General features: G+C 38.9%; 1 long non-coding RNA gene across 2 annotated transcripts; it reads left to right on the top strand.

Annotated features, from left to right (window-relative positions):
• The first annotated feature begins 117 nt into the window (after positions 1 to 117).
• LOC121287658 lies at positions 118 to 15,346 on the top strand. 2 transcript variants are annotated; one of them, XR_005945201.1, is made up of 4 exons: positions 120 to 787; positions 2,131 to 2,501; positions 14,539 to 14,748; positions 14,877 to 15,346. It is a non-coding gene; the product is annotated as an uncharacterized LOC121287658 (long non-coding RNA). The 2 variants fall into 2 exon arrangements; XR_005945200.1 differs by having other exon boundaries at positions 118 to 787; positions 14,539 to 15,346.
• Positions 15,347 to 19,753: the final 4,407 nt, after the last annotated feature.

Genomic DNA, 19,753 nt, shown 5'->3' on the forward strand with positions numbered 1-19,753 from the left:
GACACTGCAGGACAAGTAGTCAATGGGCTGAGCGAGCGATTGAACTCCAAATACTCCCGGTTCGGCAATCTGCAGCTGACAGGCTATTTTTTGCCATGGTTGACTAAATATGGTCAGGGAGGCAGCAACACTGAAGAGACTGGTTGTCGGTAGTGCATGTTTCAGATGCTTAGCTGGGTATATAAGTACTAGAAATGTGGTCCCACTTTCTGATTAGAAAGTATTCTCAGCAGCCCCCTCCTGCGTGCGTGAGTCCTGACCTCTACTGACCTCTGGAGGGGAGAAGGTAGCTTCTCGCAGTCCTGTTCAGCACAGCTCATATGTATCAAGGTGTGCTGTGCTGCAGCATCCATTCAAGTGAAGGTTGCCTCTCCTAAACTCCTGGTTTTGTCCTTCATCGTGGTCTGCCTCTCTTCTCTCTGTCTCTGTCTCTCTCGGTTGCTCTCTCTCTCTCTCCCTCTCTCTGTGCCTTTCAGCTACTGCTTGTCGCTTGTATGCTATACCTTCTAACACCCATCAATGTGGCAAGCCTGTGCTGCAGCAGGATAGAAGGAGTTGGGGCTGCTAAATTCCGAAGAATTTCTACATCTGAGGACTAATACCATCACAGGGCCCGTTTTCTGCATAAGAGATTGGTTATGAGAGAAGGCTGACGGCTGCTGCATGAAGTGCATTATTACCTCGTGATACTGTGACCCTCCTCTATGCATCCCTAACTCTCCAAAGCTGATTCAGCTTTCAGCTAGTGCTCTGGTGACACAACTGCTGCAACAGAATCTCTGATCTGGTATGTCTTTCTCTTCTTTCCTTCTCTTCTAACTGCTCTGATTGCATTTGTATCTGACAGTGGGGCTCAGGAAGCCCTTGTCCATGCAACATGCTCCCAGATATATCTGTGCGCGTGTCAGTCGGTCTGTGTGTCTGTGTCTGTACATATATTTTAGTGTGATGATGGGAGGCTGTGTGTGTATGTGTGTGTGTGTGTGTGTATGTGTGTGTGTATGTGTGTGTGTATGTGTGTGAATGCAGGAGGTTGCAAGGGTATAATTCTTCGTATTTTTTAAAAAAACCTGCAGAGCAAGCAATGGGCTGGAATGATCTAAACAGAAATGTGAGACCTCTGACATGCGATCACTTTGAAAGGTTAAAAAGCCTTTTATGCTTAATGCTGAGACAGGCTGCTTGATGGATGCTGACCAAAGTGATGTAGTAAATAAAACACAGTGATAAATAACAAGAATAATAGTAATTACTTAATAGCAGCATATATTACAATGTGACTAGAGTTAGTAAAAGCCCATGTCCCTTTAATCATAGCTTAATAAAAACTTTCATCCCATGTCCTGTATGGGGAATTCTCATAAATTAATATTGATGCAAAGAATGATATTCTAAGGGGGTGGCATGGTATGGGGGGTGGGGGAGGGGGGGGTGGTGTCAATTTCCTGCTGTCCTCGTGTTCATTGCATGTATGCTTCCTTAGTGAGATCATCTGTAGCCAGCTTCTGATTTCATTTGTTTCTCAGTGTCTATCCTCCTCATTTGTCAAATGGCAGAGGAATGTGTCACACATTTATCTTCGCTTTCCTGTGCTGCTATTATCATGTGAAATTTTAAAGGTGCTAACCAGTGTTTGAGAGAATGCAGTGTAGCTGAACTATCCCTGACATCTGAGGAAAGTTAGCAGGCTTGTGATTATAACTTGTCTGAAAGATACTTCTCTCTTTTAAATTAACTACTAAAATGAAAAGTAGCAGCAAAAGAGGGAAAAAAGAACCAGCAGGGCCTTATTGAAATTTTTCTTCTGGAAAATTAATGTTCCTCCCAGCTTCAAACGTTCACCGCTGAAGTTTGTTTAAAGCCTCCCTGGTAGTTTTGATCAGAAGAACGTGCGAAATTGTAAAATTCATTAACACTAAGACATTTGCTCCGCATTTGCCTGCAAATTGGTATTGATCTGTGAGGCTTGGACGGAGTAGCAGTCAACAAAGCAGGTGAGTGGACGAGCAGAGCATACCATTACAGCAATGCTGAATGAGCATTAAGTGCCCTGTGTGACCTCTTGCTTTTGCTTTAGTGTCTAAATCCTGCCCATAATAGCCTTTTATTCAGTCTGATCATCATTTTCAGCGTCGCCACTCTGGCCACATTGTTAGGGGAGGTTTAAAGCTCAGCCCGGAATGACTGTGAAGCAGACAGAGAAAGACAGAGACTGAGAAAGAGCGACTGAAAGCACAGGATGGGACTGGAAATCATGAGGGGCCGAACCGGTGCTGCGTCCGGCCTTATGAAATCTCTGTTGTGGGGAAGCCTTGCTGTCTAACAGCGACTTACAAGTGAACTGTCAGTGATGGCAACAGATGTGTGCTTCAGCTGCACCAAGACTAAATGTGCATGCACCCTAAAATCAAGAAGTAATCCCGGGAGAAATTACATACCCACCAGTCAAAATTCTGGTTTAGGAGACCCCATAATTAATGGAATTTGTCATTTGAACCTAGGTAAGCAAATTTTTTTTTCTTTTCTAAACTGTGTGACAAACAACCAGTTTGGATAATAAAAAGTCTTTTTTGATCTTAGCATGAAATAAAATATGCAACATGTCTTGGCTGTAAGAATGTCTTTGATTTAAAGCATTGTGAAATGTAGTGTTCCCCAGTGTCTCCCACCCCCACCACCACCCCCCTCCACCCCCAACCCCACCCCCCCTCCAAACTCTACTATATACTAATCTATGGAAAATATGTAAAGTAGACTGCATTTCCATTTTGTAGTTCTTAACAATAGTTTGGAAAGGTGGGGGGGGGGGTGGGGGAAGAAACCCTTCTAACTCCTTTAAATTCATTGCATGTAACCCAGACCGTGGGGAGCATGGATTCTGAATCAGCATTTTTTTTACATGAAGGATGCGCATCCAGCAATTGCCTACTTGGAGCACATACTTCTTTATATGCCCATATGAACCTTGCAAGCTATGGAATGTAAAGAAGTATGTATTTCTGGTAGGAAAGGTTCATCGGAGAAGAGTGACCATTCCAGAAAAAAAAAATTGCCTGACAGGGCAGCCTGAATGTGGAGTCAATTGATGAGCTTGTTGTAGTGCATGTATTGTTCTGTCACTTTTCCTGTGTCAGCAGGTGGAATTGCTCATCAGGACATTAAATATTCAATATGCTGACTGCGGCAGTGCTTTGAAATGCAAGGCTAGAGAAAAGCTCCCTGTCCACATTTGTTTTAACAAACCAGAATCAAAATAGCATTCATTTTATTTATTTTGAAAGGGGAATAATGTCAAGTAAATGGTGACAATTTTTGTTTAGTCAGGCAGTCACCACATTGTACTTCAAATTGCAGGAGTACCCTTATCTCCAGATCAGTCTAGCAGCATATAGCAGCAGGCTTAATTCTTTCGAGAACAGGGGGAATGTATTTAAATCTGATTTTTTTCAGCTTGAGATGGTGACATTTGTATTTTGCCATTATTATTGTCAAAGTTAACAAATTAAGAATTTCCAGCAAATTTTAAGTCAAATATTTTACAGAGTATCCAAATGTCACCGTACCTCAAAGACATTTTTTCAACGTATTTCCCAAAACATAAACCAGCAAGAGAGTTGCCCCACCACCACTGCCCACCCCCCCCCCCCCCCCCCCCATATTGAAGGCTGAACCTTTTGGAAAGTCTGCGCTAAGTTAGAAGCCAACTTGCGTATCAAAAAAGTTTTGCCGCAAAGTTACACCAGACTTTCCAGATTTAACTAATTATGTGAACCCTCACCGGTTTTTTCTTGTTTTGTTTTTGAGAATGCAAATGGCGTAGAGTAAAATTGCAAACCTATATGTTGTCACAAATCTTTTTATTTAAAATTTTGTGTTAGGCTCAATTTAACTGGCAGACTTACCATAAACAGATGTCCATATGAAACTAAGTCATTACTGAAAAACGGAAATTGAAATCCTACACATTTTTTCTGGAGAGAGTTGTTTTTGTGAATGAGATGTTGTTTTGTCGATGCTTTACATGTAGCATGTTTCTTTACCATATTTTTCTTCTATCAGGCATGGCTGCACGGTGCATTTTAGAATTTATACAGGGAAATAAGTTGTAGGTCATGTCATATGATATTAACTCATTAGTTAGGAACAGACTACAAATGAAAACCACTTGTAATTTCTGAAACAGGATTGTAAGATTTTAAAACCCAGCAAAAGAAAAATAATTGGTTTTCTGACGTACTGTTATGGAAAGGCAATCATGCTTTAATCTTGGCAACTTTTGATAAAGGTCAGAGGGTGTAAGTGTTGTTGATTAGTCAGTCGTCATGCGATACATGTTCTTCAGGAGAATCCCACTGATGTTAAGCCCTGCAAAGGAATTGCGGCAGCAACAGGTGGGAAACAGACTAGGTTGAGAACATTCTGCAGTATAAATGGATGACCTTTGACGAGGGTGACAGAAAGGCATTGTGGGTTGTATTCAATCCAACTTGACAGGCACAGTCACACAGAATAAGTCTGCATTCTCTGCTAAGGTCTTGGCCCATTTGGCCATTGCAGATTTGAATAGCATTTCATGACCATGTTGGGCTGTTTGGTTAATGCATTTTATTTACCACTCAATGCCAGCACTTCAGGGAATTTATGATTTATTAATAGGAAGGTACAGACCACTGCTTTTGAGAGACTTTTCTTGACTGTATCACAACCTATTTACCAATCAATTCCGATTTTAAATTTCAAAATGTAGGATCTCATATCAAAATAATTGTAACAACTGCCCAACCCTTTACACTGCTTTTTTAAGTTTCAGATTTTCTTTCCAACTAAAAGCAAAAATCCAAAGTTGTAACTCATTAGATATTTTGTGGTGAAAAGCATATTGGAAGTGAACCAAAGATGCCCTTTATGAAGTCAATTTATTATTCATTTATTACGTGACGAAGAAATGCCAATGAGATCTTTCAATTAACGTTAGTTGGTAAACTTGCTATCTAGTAAATTCTAGTGTCTACAAACAATGAGACAGCTTACATTCCAAATTTAATAGCTCAACTATCAAAGCCAGTCACCATTTTATTGTGCTAGTGTTTAAAATCCTAGATTTGGTCCCAGCGTAAGCATTAGTGAATAGCGCATAAGCAATCTCATTTTAAGCTGTCGTCCCGAAGTGAAAAATGTTGTGTTGAGAAGGAAACCACTATTAAGCATGATTAGATTGACCCAAAGGACAGATATTTCAGCTGCTGCATTAGAGGTCGATCAGTTTTCTCACATCAGGATGGAAAACTGAAAGACATTTTTGTTTTTAAAAAAGGGCGCAAGTGAAATCAGAAGCACGTGTTCAGCATTTAAGAATGGAACGAGTTTTATGTAAAATGCACAGGGTTGCCAGAATGTGCATTTTATGTGTGGTTAAAGGTTAAAGAAGGGAAGCGGCAGCTGCCGTTTTAGCATAAATTGAGAGTATGGTACCTGGATCAACAAATCAAAAAAAAAATCTGCTGAGTCAGAGTTTGGGCTGTGCACGTCCTATTGCAGAAAGATTAGCACTGCACTGCAGTATCTCTTTATGCGTCTGACACCGGCCTGGCTATTTAATCTTGCCCTATTTCCACAGTTATATTCAGATAAAAGTAGAGAAAAGGCCATATAGACCCACAAAGACATTTCACCACACTGGTGTGGTTGCATCATTCATGCTCTCTGCTGAGAAGGGCCTTATCTATCAGTGTGATTAACTTTCCCCCTCCCCTGCCCATCCTCTTCTCTATTTACTCTACCCTCCCAAAAGGTGGAGAGGTCTGAACATTTGCTGACACCATTGTAGCTGAAAGATTTTTTTTTCAGGAAGCTTGATTGACGTTCTGAACAGATGCAGTTTTTTTATGAAACGCTCTGCTGTCTGAGCAAGTAGCTCACCATGCCCTGATATGGGCAGCACATGGAAGTGCTCTGTTGTCTAAATAAGCACCCCATCAGCCTAAAGTGTCCAAGAACGCCATGACAGCTGATATAAATAGTCCTCATTCTCAGCTGCCCTCTGTGCCGAAATCCTACTTAACCAGCCCCTGTAATGGAACAGCGAGATGCTTTTCATGGTAACCAAATGCAGTAGTGTACAGTGATTGGTAGCTGAACAGCTGGGCAAGATAAATCTGAACTATTCCTGTTGTCGGCCATCATGGCTTAAATTTAAAGCTGTCAAAACTAATTTTATAATATTTATACACGCATTACCTATCAATTATCACACCTAAGTCAACAATATTTGAAATATTGACAATTTTCTTTATCCTAAAGCTCATGAACTTTCCAATCTTAAAGGACTGTACACATTGAAAAAAATAGCATGCATTAACAACTATAAAAAACTTCTATATTACCTGTGGTCATTGTTAACCTATTTATATCAAACAAATGAGTATTACATAGAATTACATCTTCAAAATGAAATTCTGCATGATTACAATTTGTCTAACTAAATTTGGTATACCATACACAGCAGTAACAAATCCTATTTAATGCTTACTTTGTACTGGAAAGCTTTAAGATTTATTCAATGTAATCTTTATAAGGGTCTTTGGAAAAACTTTTACAACTTTCTTTTTCATGGGTCATTTTTTAATATGTTGGAATTAGATGCTGGGGAGCACAGCGGGTACATGGTTATATGATTAAAGTCACCCGCACAGTCAATTGAGCACACTAGATGTGACACTGAGCCTCTAAGTTTTCATTCCGTGGGCCTATTTCAGCTTATTAAAGTAGCTACTTTTCATTCGTTCTGCTAAACAGTGTTCTTTGATAGTCAAATTCAGGCCAGTTGGCAGGAGAAACTCTGAATCTATTCAATGTTGTATGAAGAGCAACAGGAAATAGATGTACTCACTCGTTTCTGTCCTAAATGCTCATTTAAACCATCTGAAGTCAATGTTCTTTCTCATTGATTTGGTTCAATGTTGTGAGCATTTTTGCCTAAATGAGATTTTAAGTGAATAATTAATATTTTATCAGAGCAGCTTCCTCATTAAATAATTAAATTTGTCATGTGAAAAGTTTCCGGGTCTTATTAATTTTTTTTCAGCACATATCACATTAAAATAAAACAAATGCTGTTGCTGATTTAAAGTTAAAAAATCCACTGTCTCAGCTGAGAAGATCTTTCCCATATTCATAAAGTAATTAGATACTTTTTAAGCATTAAAATTTAATGTAACAAATGTTGGCAGAGACGTGGTAATAGTATTTATTAAGAAGGAGCTCAAAATGACAATGTTTTATATTTGTCTTTAAAAAATATTGAAGTCAGCATGTAGAGCTGAAACGTTGAATATTCCGCAGAGGTTACCTTGGATTGTATTACAGTTAATTGATACAATTACTTACTTTAAGAGGAGAATTCACACTTATTTGTGATGCAATTAGGTTAAAATTATTTCTTCAACTAAACACAATAGCTCAATAACTGTTCAAAGTAATAGCTGTGGGAACTCGTTTCACATTTTTGTGCTTTGATTTGCACTGATAACGGCCATTATGGTTCACGGCTGATGAAATAATTCTGTTTAAAAAACCGAACTAACAAAGAATGTCCATTTCGGTAGCACAAAATGGATTTTGCAGTAAACATTTTGTGGTGGGCTCTCTTAGCTAAATTCAGTAAAAAAAAATGTCAAGGAAGTTAAAATCCTTCAGATGAAGTCCTTCTTGTGTCTAAATTGTTCATGTTTCACCCTAAACTCTGAAGCATCAAACCACTGCAGCTTTTGAAACGTGTGGTTTCTATCATACAACACATGCAAACATTTACAAAAGCATTTTCAATGACAGCTAACACAAAATGACACTTTAGAGTCATCATGTTCATTAATGGTGGAAACAATTTGAATGGTTTTCATACTTCAAATGCTTTCTTTAACAATTGTTATGTGGTGCATCTCTTCAAGTTCAATGCACCACATGTTTCTGCCCTTTTTTAATACTATGGGTTCCAAATTATTTATAGCAGATTGGGAGAGTTGTTAGGTTTTAAGGTTGCCAATAACAGATAATATGCTTTATTACGAGCCTAGTTACTGTCACTGTTGAGGTCTGAATCTTAATCACAATCTCAATGAAAATACCCAAATTCACATTGTTTTTTCTTTGGTTGAAATCTATTTTGGAGGCATTGTCTACTGTTAAAACAATTAAAAAAAGATTTATAATAGATTAACAAGTTCACCAACATAATCTAAGATATACATACATCAGTGAGGTGAATAAAATGAATGCTGGGAAACTGAAACTACAACGCCAAATGTCGGAAGTACACAGCAGGGCAGTCAGCAGTTGAAGGAGAAAGATGGGTTAATATTTCAAACATTGAGATACAAACGTTAGTTTTAGCAACTAATGAAAACAGCCTTTATGAAGTAACGATGAGTCTGAATAATGTCACCAAAATCCGTTTCTGAAACAAAGTCTGACTCTATCTCTCATTAACAAAAACGATTATGGGAAGCATGAATACTTTAATCAATATAAAAACAGAGACCTGCTCTTGTTCAGTAAAATAGAACGGAGATAGATCAAGTCAAGCCCTCAACCATTCTGTAGCTGAGAAGTCAAGTAGCTACCTCCCAGCTTCTGACAATTCCACTCTTTTTACTGTCCAGAGGTATGATCCATTCTGTAATTGCCACTTCCTTTGCTTTTATTTAGCACATTCCTCCAATTTGGAGTGAAACAGCACGGGGAATTTAAACTTGCATCTCACCACTTCAGGGTTACAATAAAGATAGGTCAAAAAGTACCATGCCACTCCACTACCCAGCGCCTCCATCTTCATATTTTTTTAGTCAAAAGTGAACCTTATCTTGTATTTGGTGAATATACTACAAATAAAAAGGCTACAATTCAAGAGGAATTTTAAACGAATTATAAAAGTTATTATCACAATAAAAAAACATTTAAACTGAATAACTAGAAATCTGTGCCTTAATGATAGTGTCTGCATAGGCATAGTTTAGCCACTAAAAATCATCATAAAACTGCCAAGTTTTTAAAAGTATTTTAAAATCCATTTCTCACAAGGAAGGAATCAATTTTTTTCTTCAAGAAAAAGTATAAAACACGTAAGGATTTGTTGCATTTTAGAAGCCACACAAATCAAGTCAAATCAGGAGGGGATTCCTTACGACGGTTGCACTGATTGAATTATTAGTTAATAAATCACGAATTAGCAAACCTTTGGTGCAACAATCACATGCAAAAAGATGCAAAATTGAAAGGAACTAAATTATGACAGAGAAATTTTATTCAGGAACAATTCATCTGTCAAATTTTAAGTATGGATATTTCTACTTTATTGAATTTTTTTGACAGCTCTACAGTTGTAAAATTTACCAAGAAACTTTTGAAAGTTGACCAGTCTTACAGCACAGAAGGAGGTCACTTGACCCATTGTGCCTATTGGCTTTTTAATGGAACTATCCAGTTAGTCTGACCTCCAATTGTTTCCCATAGTTCTTTTTCAAGCGTACATCCAATTCCTCTTTGAACGTTACTATTTAATCTACTTCTGCCATCCTTACAGGCATGCATCCGAGATCATAACTCACAAAAAAAGCTTTCTCCTCATCATTCCCCTGGTTCTTTTGTCAATTGTTTTAAAGCTGTGTCTTTTTGCGTTTGCCCCACCTGCCAGTGGAAATAATTTCTCCTTTTTTACCATACCAAAACCCCTAATAATTTTGAACACCTCTATTGAATCTCCCCTTAATGTTCCCTGCTCGAAGAACAGTCCCAGCTTCTCTGGTCTCTACAAGTCCCTCAACTCTGGTACTAATCTGGTAATGGTCACAAATATTCACATGTTCTTTATTCATGTTTCTAATAGTATTCTCAGTGTTGCAAAAATATTCTTAAATAAACCTAAAGATGATCAATAACCCAGATTATTAATTTTGGCTTAACTGTGATACATAACCCAAGTAATGATTTACCCATCGTGCAGAAATAAATTGCACAAATATTCTTAACACAAGTTTCAAACTACACACACTGAGCTATACGAAGTAATGTTATCCTTTGATAAGTATTTTTTATAAATAACAGTAATTGCCAAAATATACAAGTAGATGCGGCTCAGAAAACCAGGAAGATAATTCAGTATGAGCCCACCAACTGTATATTTGATATTCTCGATTCATGAACAGCACTGCTTAATTAATAGTTTCCAGAAATTTTGGCATCCTGCATCTTGCGCTCGTCCTTACAGAGAATATTGCCACTGCAATTTGCCTCATAAGTTGCACTTTAACAAACGAGAAGGGGAACTAGCAACTGGAACAGTGGGACACTATTGCCTGAAATGATAGGGATGACCATTATCCTTGGTTCCTGAGCTTATAGAGAATTGCCTCAATTTAAAACATCACAAAATGACAGTACCTGTAAAGATGGAGACTAAATTTTGAAACACATAATTAAATAGACAATTTAGATGACTATTATTGGATAATCCAGTGTGCACTGTTGATCTGTACTTAAATAGGAACCTTTGTTATATTTTTGGTTCAAAGCTGTTAATTCATTGTCATATATTGGAACTTTTTTTTTACCTTATTTACAGTAATCATATAGTTACCTATCCATATTTCATATATTTGCCTTAACTTAAGCAAATATATATCTGAAAATCAGGCATTTTATGTCTCAGCAGTGTTTCAGCATTTGTAAAGAGCCATCTTCTGATATGGAGATCTCCAGATTGTTCAAATGTGTTAAATTCTGTTAAGTCAGTGGAACATTACTGAAAAAATACCCCTTGATTATTCAATTTCAGTGAACTGCTATTTTTCAATTTGCACGTTTGTCACAAATAGATTTTAATCATACTTGTCAATGTTCCAGTTAATAACGTGAACAGATAAAGAAAACAATTCCTAAAAAATACCATGCCATACATCATGGTATTTTTTCTGAAACTTATCTATTTGAAATTCAGATATAGTTTACTTAGAATGATGCTTAAATCCTGCACAGCAAAGTTATTGAGGTTAATGACCTATGAAAATAAAAATGTCATTGCATTCACTCATTAAATTCATCAATTCATTAAAGAAACAATTGAAAAAACTCCTGTAAGCAAGAAGCCCTCACCAATGGTGAGTCACCATCCATCCACCCACCTCCAGCCTCTTCCAACTCAACTTCCTTCTGTAGCCAGAGAAAACTACCTGGTTACTCATGACTGCACTTTCAAACTCCTAATTGCTTAGCCTTTGGCCTTTGATTCAGCATGATACACCTGCAGTTGTTGATTTGTTCATCCACTTTCTGATCCATCTCTGGTTTAATGGCCTTGTCCCCCAGCAAAACCTTCATTCTATTTCTTTTTGATTATTTCTCATTTTACAGTCCTGGATTTTCACCGAGTTGGGAAGGAAGGGGTCATCAACAGTGCTATCAAGTGCCACCTGCTTAGCAATAACCTGCTCACTGACGCTCAGTTTGGGTTTTGCCAGGGTCACTCAGCTCCTGACCTCACTACAGCCTTGGTTCAAGCAGGGACTAAAGAGATGAACTCCAGAGGTGAGGTGAGAGTGACTGCCCTTGACATCAGGGACCAAGTGTTGCATCAAGGAGCCCTAGCAAAACTGGAGTCAATGGGAATCAGGGGAAAAACTCTCTACTGGTTGGAGTCATACCTAGCACAAAGGAAGATGGTTGAGATTATCGGAGGTCAATCATCTTAGTTCCAGGACATCACTGCAGGAGTTCCTCGGGGTAATATCCTAGGCCCAACCATCCTCAGCTGCTTCATCAATGACCTGCCTTCCATCATAAGGTCAGAAGTGGGGATGTTCACTGATGACTGCACAATGTTTAGCACTATTCCCAATTCCTCAGATACTGAAGCAGTCCATGTCCAAATGCAGCAAGGCCTGGACAATATCTAGGCTTGGTCTAACAAGTGGCAAGTAATATTCACATCACACAAGTGCCAGGCAATGACCATCTCCAACAAGATAGAATGTAACCATAGCCCCTTGGCATTCAATGACATTACCATCACTGAATCCTTCACTATCAACATCCTGGGGGCTACCATTGACCAGGAACTGAACTGGACTAGCTATATAAATGCTGTGGCTACAAGAACAGGTCAGAGGTGAGAAATCCTGCAGCGAATAACTCACCCCTTGACTCCCTAAGGCCTGTCCATCATCTACGAGACACAAGTCAGGAATCTGATGGAATATTCTCTGCTCGCCTGAATGAGTGCAGCTCCAACAACATCAAGAAGCTCGACACCATCCAGGACAAAGCAGCCCGCTTGACTGGCACCCCTTCCAAAAACATTCATTCCCTCCACCACTGACGTACAGTGGCAGCAGAGTGTACCATCTACAAGATGCACTGCTTAGGCTCCTCAGGCAGCACCTTCCAAAGCCACGACCATGACCATCTAGAAGAACAATGGCAGCAGATACATGGAACACCACCACCTGGAAGTTCTCCTCCAAGCCACTCACCATCCTGACTTGGAAATGTATTGCCGTTCCTTCACTCTCACTGGGTCAAAATCCTGGAACTCCCTCCCTACACCACAGGACTACAGTGGTTCAAGAAGGCAGCTCACCACCACCTCCTCAGGGGAAATTAGAAATGGGCAATAAATGCTGGCCTAGTAAATGAATTAAAAAAGGCGGGTCCCAATTTCTAGATTCCCAACCCCATTCCTGGGATTTCTGATGTTTGGGAGTGCCATTTAAGGGTGTGGGCTGGTTTGGGTCATCAGCGTAGACCCTGGCTCAATTGCGGGAAAAGGCGTGTCCTCTGCAATTTTCATAAAGTTGGGCCAAATTTTTCATGAGTCATGGTTCACAGTACCTCAGAAGTGTCATGAACCAAGGGGACCTTTTAAAAAGTAAATTCAGAGGTCCTCCTCATACACCCCCTGCCCCCCCACAACAATCTCTATGGCTCCCCATGACCCCCCCCCACCATGCCAAACTATCACACTTCCATGGCATTCACTCACTTATACACTGTATAGAACCAACGGATCCAATAGCGACAGTAAGATGTGTAAATACAAAGTTTTTTTTAACAAGTCATTAATTGGTAACTTTCCACTTTCTTAAAAAAAAGCTCCTATTTACTAGCCCAATAAAAATGTCAATTCTCCAAACCCTTTGAAGTATTAACACCTGCAAGCATGCTAAACCTCTTTATCTTTGTGAAGTTGACAGAAGAGCTCAGAGAGCCAGAGCTGTCAATCACAGTTTTCTCTGGAGCTCATTTAGCTTCAGTATTCTAATGGATGTCTGGGCTCTCAGCCAGGAATAAATAATGAGGCATGCTGAGAACCCAGAAATCCATAAGCCTGTTTAGGGGCTTGGTGGGAGATATGAGGAGGCATGGATGGGGCATGGGGAGTGTGTGGATGCGAGAGGCTGTGAGGGGTGAGGGCCTTTCTATTTCTATTCTAACTGAGACGATGCCCCACACCAACGAGGCAGGCCTTTTAGCAGTCCGCCTCTAAACTCAGCAGCTCCTATGGCTGCCTCAGAACTCTTTCCCAGTTTGTCTGGCCAGACTCTAGCCTGCACCTACTACCTCCCCATACTAAACAATGGAAATCCCGCCTTTGTGGGCACTTTCTCCCGAGCTGGGAATTTTCCCAACTCCCGCTACCCATCTTGAGGATGAAAATCCAAGCCCTTCATCTTTTGCTCCTTCAGTAAAAGGGATACAGACTGGACCTTTCCTGATGCACAGCTGACGTAGTGCCCATCACCAGATTTGACGGGATCAAGTCCTGCTCACTATCCTCTATCAAACCATTCTCTTCTCCAGGACCATTCTGGAGATCCAAGTTAAACCAGCACTTATTTTTCCATTGCCCTAGGATAATCATAGAATGTGTTTACTTGAACTTACTGCTGAGCTCTGCATGTTTATTCTGGCGCATCATGACAGCAAAAGGTACTATGCTATAAGGAGATAGTTTTAGTTCAATAGCAGCTTAGAATGGGAATCAGTAACACTGCATCAGATGTTTTGTTTTGTTAATTGCAGAAACCATATAAGAATTACCAATATATATTTGCAGATTAATTGCCATCTGGGTATATTTTTCAACCTGTCAGCTTCTGGGTGTTAATTTTTCCTGCACTGTGTTGAAATTGCAATTTATTGCCTCCTTTTAGCTATTCATTTTATTCCACTATGCCTTTCCTAACTTTTGCATATTTCTTACAAATTCCTGTTAATTGCTTGAGTCGGGAGAGGAGAGAATATCTCTATCTAGCACAAGGAAGTTAATGTTAACTGAATATATATTTTGCTACTTCTTGAATTATAAGTGCTTCAATGCTGATTTGTAGTTATGATAGAATGCGGGTCTTACATTCATCAGAGATGTACAATTTAAGAGGTGGTGCCGGTTACAGAACGGTGCTGTCATAGAGATCACAAATTGATCTGCAGAAAACAATAACCACCTTTGCTTTTAATGTTATTCCTTTTTTTTCTGCTCATAACTAGGAAACTCTGAAGAGGACAAAAGTGCCTGTCTGCAATTTTCTAGGAGACGTTAATGTCTGTTCTTAAACTTTCAAATGCGAAATGCTTATCTGCCAATAAATAAGATATAGAATAGTCGAATACTTAGAGAACTACATACAGTAAATGAACAGTGATAGGCTAAAATACCATTAAAAAGTTGATGTGGCTGAAATTTTACCAGTGCAATTGGTAAGTACAATATTATTCTACGTAGCAGTGGATCTGCAAAGTGGCTGTATGCTGATTAAGATATGATAATCGATTACATTCTTACAGAAAATGTGAATGTTTTTTTAATTGATAAATCAATATTTCAGATAAACAACTGCCCTTTCTTGAGTCAAATGCTTTGCTAAAGCTGGTAAAATGGAACCAAATCAACTCTTCTATGGATTTGGTCCCCTTCAACCAGCTGTAGCTGTGCATTGATCGCCACAGCATGAGCTGGAGACAGAGAACGTGCCTGAGCTGAAACTGTCAATGAAGGCTGAAGATAAACAGCTATGAAGACATTGTCAATAGGGAAATTATGATGCTTGACATCTACAAATATATCATGTTCACGTAAACTGATAGGCTGAACCCTAATCAAGTAGGCCTGTAGATATCTAAGAGCATATGGAAAGAGAAATCTTTATTCCTTTCAAAGTGTTATACTTTTTCCCCTAACATGAAATCGTGATGCATAAAAGCAATATCTTTCTTATGTAGTCAGCTTGTAATATTAGTTAATCAATACTTGTACAAGTTGTGTGTTGATTATATAAATAAATGGTTTAATCTCTTTTATCTGGTTCACTGGAGTTACTACAATAATTTTCTTCCATTATTACAACAGTCAAATCTTTTTTTCTCTCATACTCATTAAAGTGAGGGATGTTGGCACATAACACTTAAGCCATCCAGTATCTGCATCAAGCACCTCCAGGACGGATGTAACATTATTCGATGCAGAGTAAAGTTCCCTTGCTCTTTTCCAACATCGACCTCATAAGATCACCTCAAACTGAATAGTTTTACATTTCTTGCACCAGCTACATTGAATTTGCTGGGTGAGATTACTAGCATAGAGGCAATTAGTGCTGAATTAGGATCAGTTTTGTAATAGGGATTCATGCTCTTAGGAATCTAATTGCTCAAACCTATTTAATTTTGTACCCTTATAGTCAACAGATAAGAGGGGGGGTTTATGTCCCAAAAATCTACACTGCATTCTAGCCCAAACCTAGGTCTCAGAGCTAAAAAGGCAATGTCTAATCCACTGCATCACTCAATCCATCTTCAGCCCAACTAGCCAGTTGAACCATGCTAACAGAGGGTTCCATCTTTTCTCAGTTTTGACCTACTTTAGGATATTATATAATCAAAAAAGAAAACAAATGTGTAACACGAGTTGCTGATGGATTCATTCCATGTTATAAATTTCTGAAAAGTCGCTTAATCTGTTGAAAAGAAACAGTTATGACTAGAGCAAGTTAATTTCTAGTTCTTTGGGTGCATCCACAAATTATAATAAATGTGTGTTTTGTATCTCTCTGACAATTTGGATTCTCGGTACTGGGATCAAGGTTCTAAAGCTGCACCTTTACCTGCCTAAAAGAAGTGTTACTTTGCGGTTTCATTTCTCAGAGAGGAATGCCATATCAGCCAACCCCCTTGTTTACATTTACACGTGGCACATTAGACACCAGACAAAAGCAGATCAAGTGAATCCAGTAAGAATTTACAAAGCTCCTCAAAAATGTAGGCCTCTGCTCCTGTCAAAATAAAGTAAATTGGCACTCTTGCAATGGTACGTTCACCTATCTCATTCTCACAGCAGGGTGACATGTGTGAAGGAAACGTATGTTGGAGAATCAACAATACCTGTAATAATTTAAAAGCAAAATGCTGCAGATGCTGGAAATCAGAAATAAAAATTGAAAATGCTGGAAAAGTTCAGCAGGTCTGACAACGTCTGTGGAGAGAGAAACAGAGTTAACTCTTAGTCATACAGACTTGAAACGTTAACTCTATTTCTCTCTCCACAGATGCTGTCAGGCCTACCTGTAATAAATGCTCTTTCTGAACATTGCTCCCTATTGGGAGTACTGGATCAGTGCATTTAACCTATTTTTTTCAGGTACCAACAATGGTGGGAGATCCACACTTGTGCTGACTGCAGTTCTTCTATAATGGAAAACCTTAAAGTCCTCTCAGAACAAACTTTTTTCAGAATGCCCAGAAATGCTGCTGTTGAGTTGCATTACAAACTGTTGCAGCTCATTCTTGAAAGATAAAATATTCATTCATTCAGCTCATTTCAAAGGCTAGAAGAACACTTCCAACTCTCAAAATTAACTTCAGTTCAGATTTAGTTCACTGTTAAAGCTTGACAGAAATGTAGGTTCAAATTTGCAATGCAACAAACTTTCTAGCAATACTTCAAATTATGAGAGCAACAGAACTGAACATGAACATGTGTCAAAATAAGCCAAAGAATGTGTTGAAAAGAAACAATTATGACTAGAGCAAATTAATTTCTAGTTCTTTGGGTGCATCCACAAATTATAATAAATGTGTGTTTTGTATCTCTCTGACAGTTTGGATTCTCAGTACTGGGATCAAGGTTCTAAAGCTGCACCTTTACCTGCCTAAACTGATTCTATCATCTCATCTGTAAAGCATCTGCATTAAGGCTTGTCAAGGATAAGAACTATTAATTTTATCTGAATATGTAGACTATATAATCTCTTTCCTTCACAGCCTTGGGCAGTATGACATGGCAGATCTCCTGACATTTATAGAAACTATCCAATGTTCATTTCATTCCAAACTGCCACATTCTCATCCAGGTGAACACGACAAAATTCTAACCAACAAAATTTTGCATTAAGCATAGTGCCATCAGTCTCACATTCTGTAGATGCAAAAGAATCTTACATAAAAGTGATTAAAAGCCAATTGTTAACCTGGAGCCTGAAATTTACAATCAATTACAATTGCCCTCTTACTGGTCTCCTAAGTACAAAAGCGATTACAATGACTTGGCTTAATCTACTTGGATCTCTTCCCATGGGAGTGTTCTTGGACAATGACCTTACAGGGACAGGCCCAGGTAGTTAATTTAACTTGCTCCAAGAATCAAACTACCTATCAGAAATGCCATGGGAGGGCCCTCAGCAACAGACAACATCTATGGAAAAATACATGTTCTGCCGATTTCTTAGTTATTATCAATTAATCTATTAATCCGCTAAAATGCTTTTATCATATAAGTTGCCATAAAATGTTAATTTACTTTAGAAATTTAGCTTCCCCTGAACAAATGAGTGTACAATACTCAAAATAAATTAGCAAAATGTTGAGCAGATGAAACAGAAAATGGTCATTGTAGGGTGTCTTTTATTTCATCACTTAAGTATCTTGTTAAAGTAATTAAGTGGTACAAACCAAAGACTGTACGTCGTCCAAGTTATTCAGAAGGTACAAAATGAGAATTACAATGTTATTACAATAATACACAACATACCCAGATAAACAATGAAAGTCTTCTGCTGCTACAATTTGACAAGTAGCGGTGGTGGCGATCAGTACGTGACCTATAATGGAAATAATTCAGCTGACAGCAATGAAATCAATTGTGCTTCACTTGGTCACTTTATACAAAAAAACTTCAGTGCTGATTATGGGCACATCAGCTATGAATTTGACCTAAGATGTACAACAATTTATATAACATATTATAACAAAAACCCCAAGATGCTTCACAGGAGCATTATGAAACAAAATTTGATGCCAAGCTACATAAGGAGATATTATGACCCAAAGCTTGGTCAAAGAAGTAGGGTTACGGAGCATCTTAAAGGAGCAGAAAGAGAGGTAAAGAGGCAGAGAGGTTTAGTAAATGAACCTTAGGTGCAGGCAACTGAACGCATAGCCTCCATTGGTGCAGCCATTAAGTTTGAGAATGCACAAGAGGCCAGAATTGGATTTGGTTATTAATACAGATGCGAAAGATTTGTTTCCACAACAGCGAAATGCATGAAGCTCCATCATTTGTAATTTTGAATAGTTTAATCTGCAGAATGTAAACAAAACTCCCACACTAAATAAGGTAATGTTAGTGTTCCTAACTCCTGCAATACAGGTGGGAGGCTTACATTTTCAGTTGAGACACATAAGTCAATTGGTTTTCAGATAAGTCTGAGGAGGTTGCTTTTAAGCAAATTAGCTTAATTGCAATTCATCTTCAGAATAAATAATGTAGAATATGTCAACAGTATATGACTTGGGAGGTAAAAACTGTAAATTAGGTAGCATTTTGAGATCAATTAGACTTCCATTTTCATGCGAAGATAAGTCACGCTGCATGCGTACATAGCATTCTACATTTAAAGTGTAGCATAATATGTAATATGGATTTTTCTTGTGTGATTTAATGATAATTGAACACAAGGGCCAGAATTTTTCTGTCGGTGAGAAGGGGGCGGGGCCTGCTCGCTGACGCAAAAATGACGCGGGATGATGTCGGGAGGAACCCCCGATATCATTCCACCTCATATAAATATTCAAGAAAGTGGGCGGACAGCGCGATCAGTTGTCCGCCCGCTGACCTGTCAATGGCCAGAGGCCATTGACAGGATAATTAACCCAATTAAAGGACTTTAAGGCTGGCGGGCAGGCCAGGAGCCCCAGTGGGCTTCTGAAAAAGCATGAAACCTCATCCACTGGCGGGATGAGGTTTCATGTCTGTTTTTAAAAACTTTAATAAACTTTATGTAATACTTATTAACATGTCCCATCTCGTGTGACATTGTCACATGACGGGGACATGTTAATAATTTTTTTATTTTGTTATTTTTTTAGGTTTATTAAACTTTCAGCACTCTCCCTGAGACAGCACTTAGTCTCAGGGAGCAGTGCACTCTTTCGTGCACATGTGCGAAACAGCACACCTTGACAGTTGGGGGATCCCTCTCCCCCACAGCCCCCCCAACCCCGCACAGGAAGCACATAGCGCTTCCTGTTGAGCAGCCCACTTAATTGGCCCACCCACTCAAAATGGCAGCGGAGCCCATTCCGGTGACAGAGTTCAGCTGCCCGCCCGCCCATCGAGGGCTAAATTCTATCCAAGGTTTTGGTAACTCTTTCAAAATTGCAATACAGGCATCCTCCCAGCCTGTACTCTCTTATTTTTCCAACAACCTTCTAT

The sequence above is a fragment of the Carcharodon carcharias genome, chromosome 14, assembly GCF_017639515.1.
Source record: "Carcharodon carcharias isolate sCarCar2 chromosome 14, sCarCar2.pri, whole genome shotgun sequence".
Lineage (NCBI taxonomy): Eukaryota > Metazoa > Chordata > Chondrichthyes > Lamniformes > Lamnidae > Carcharodon > Carcharodon carcharias.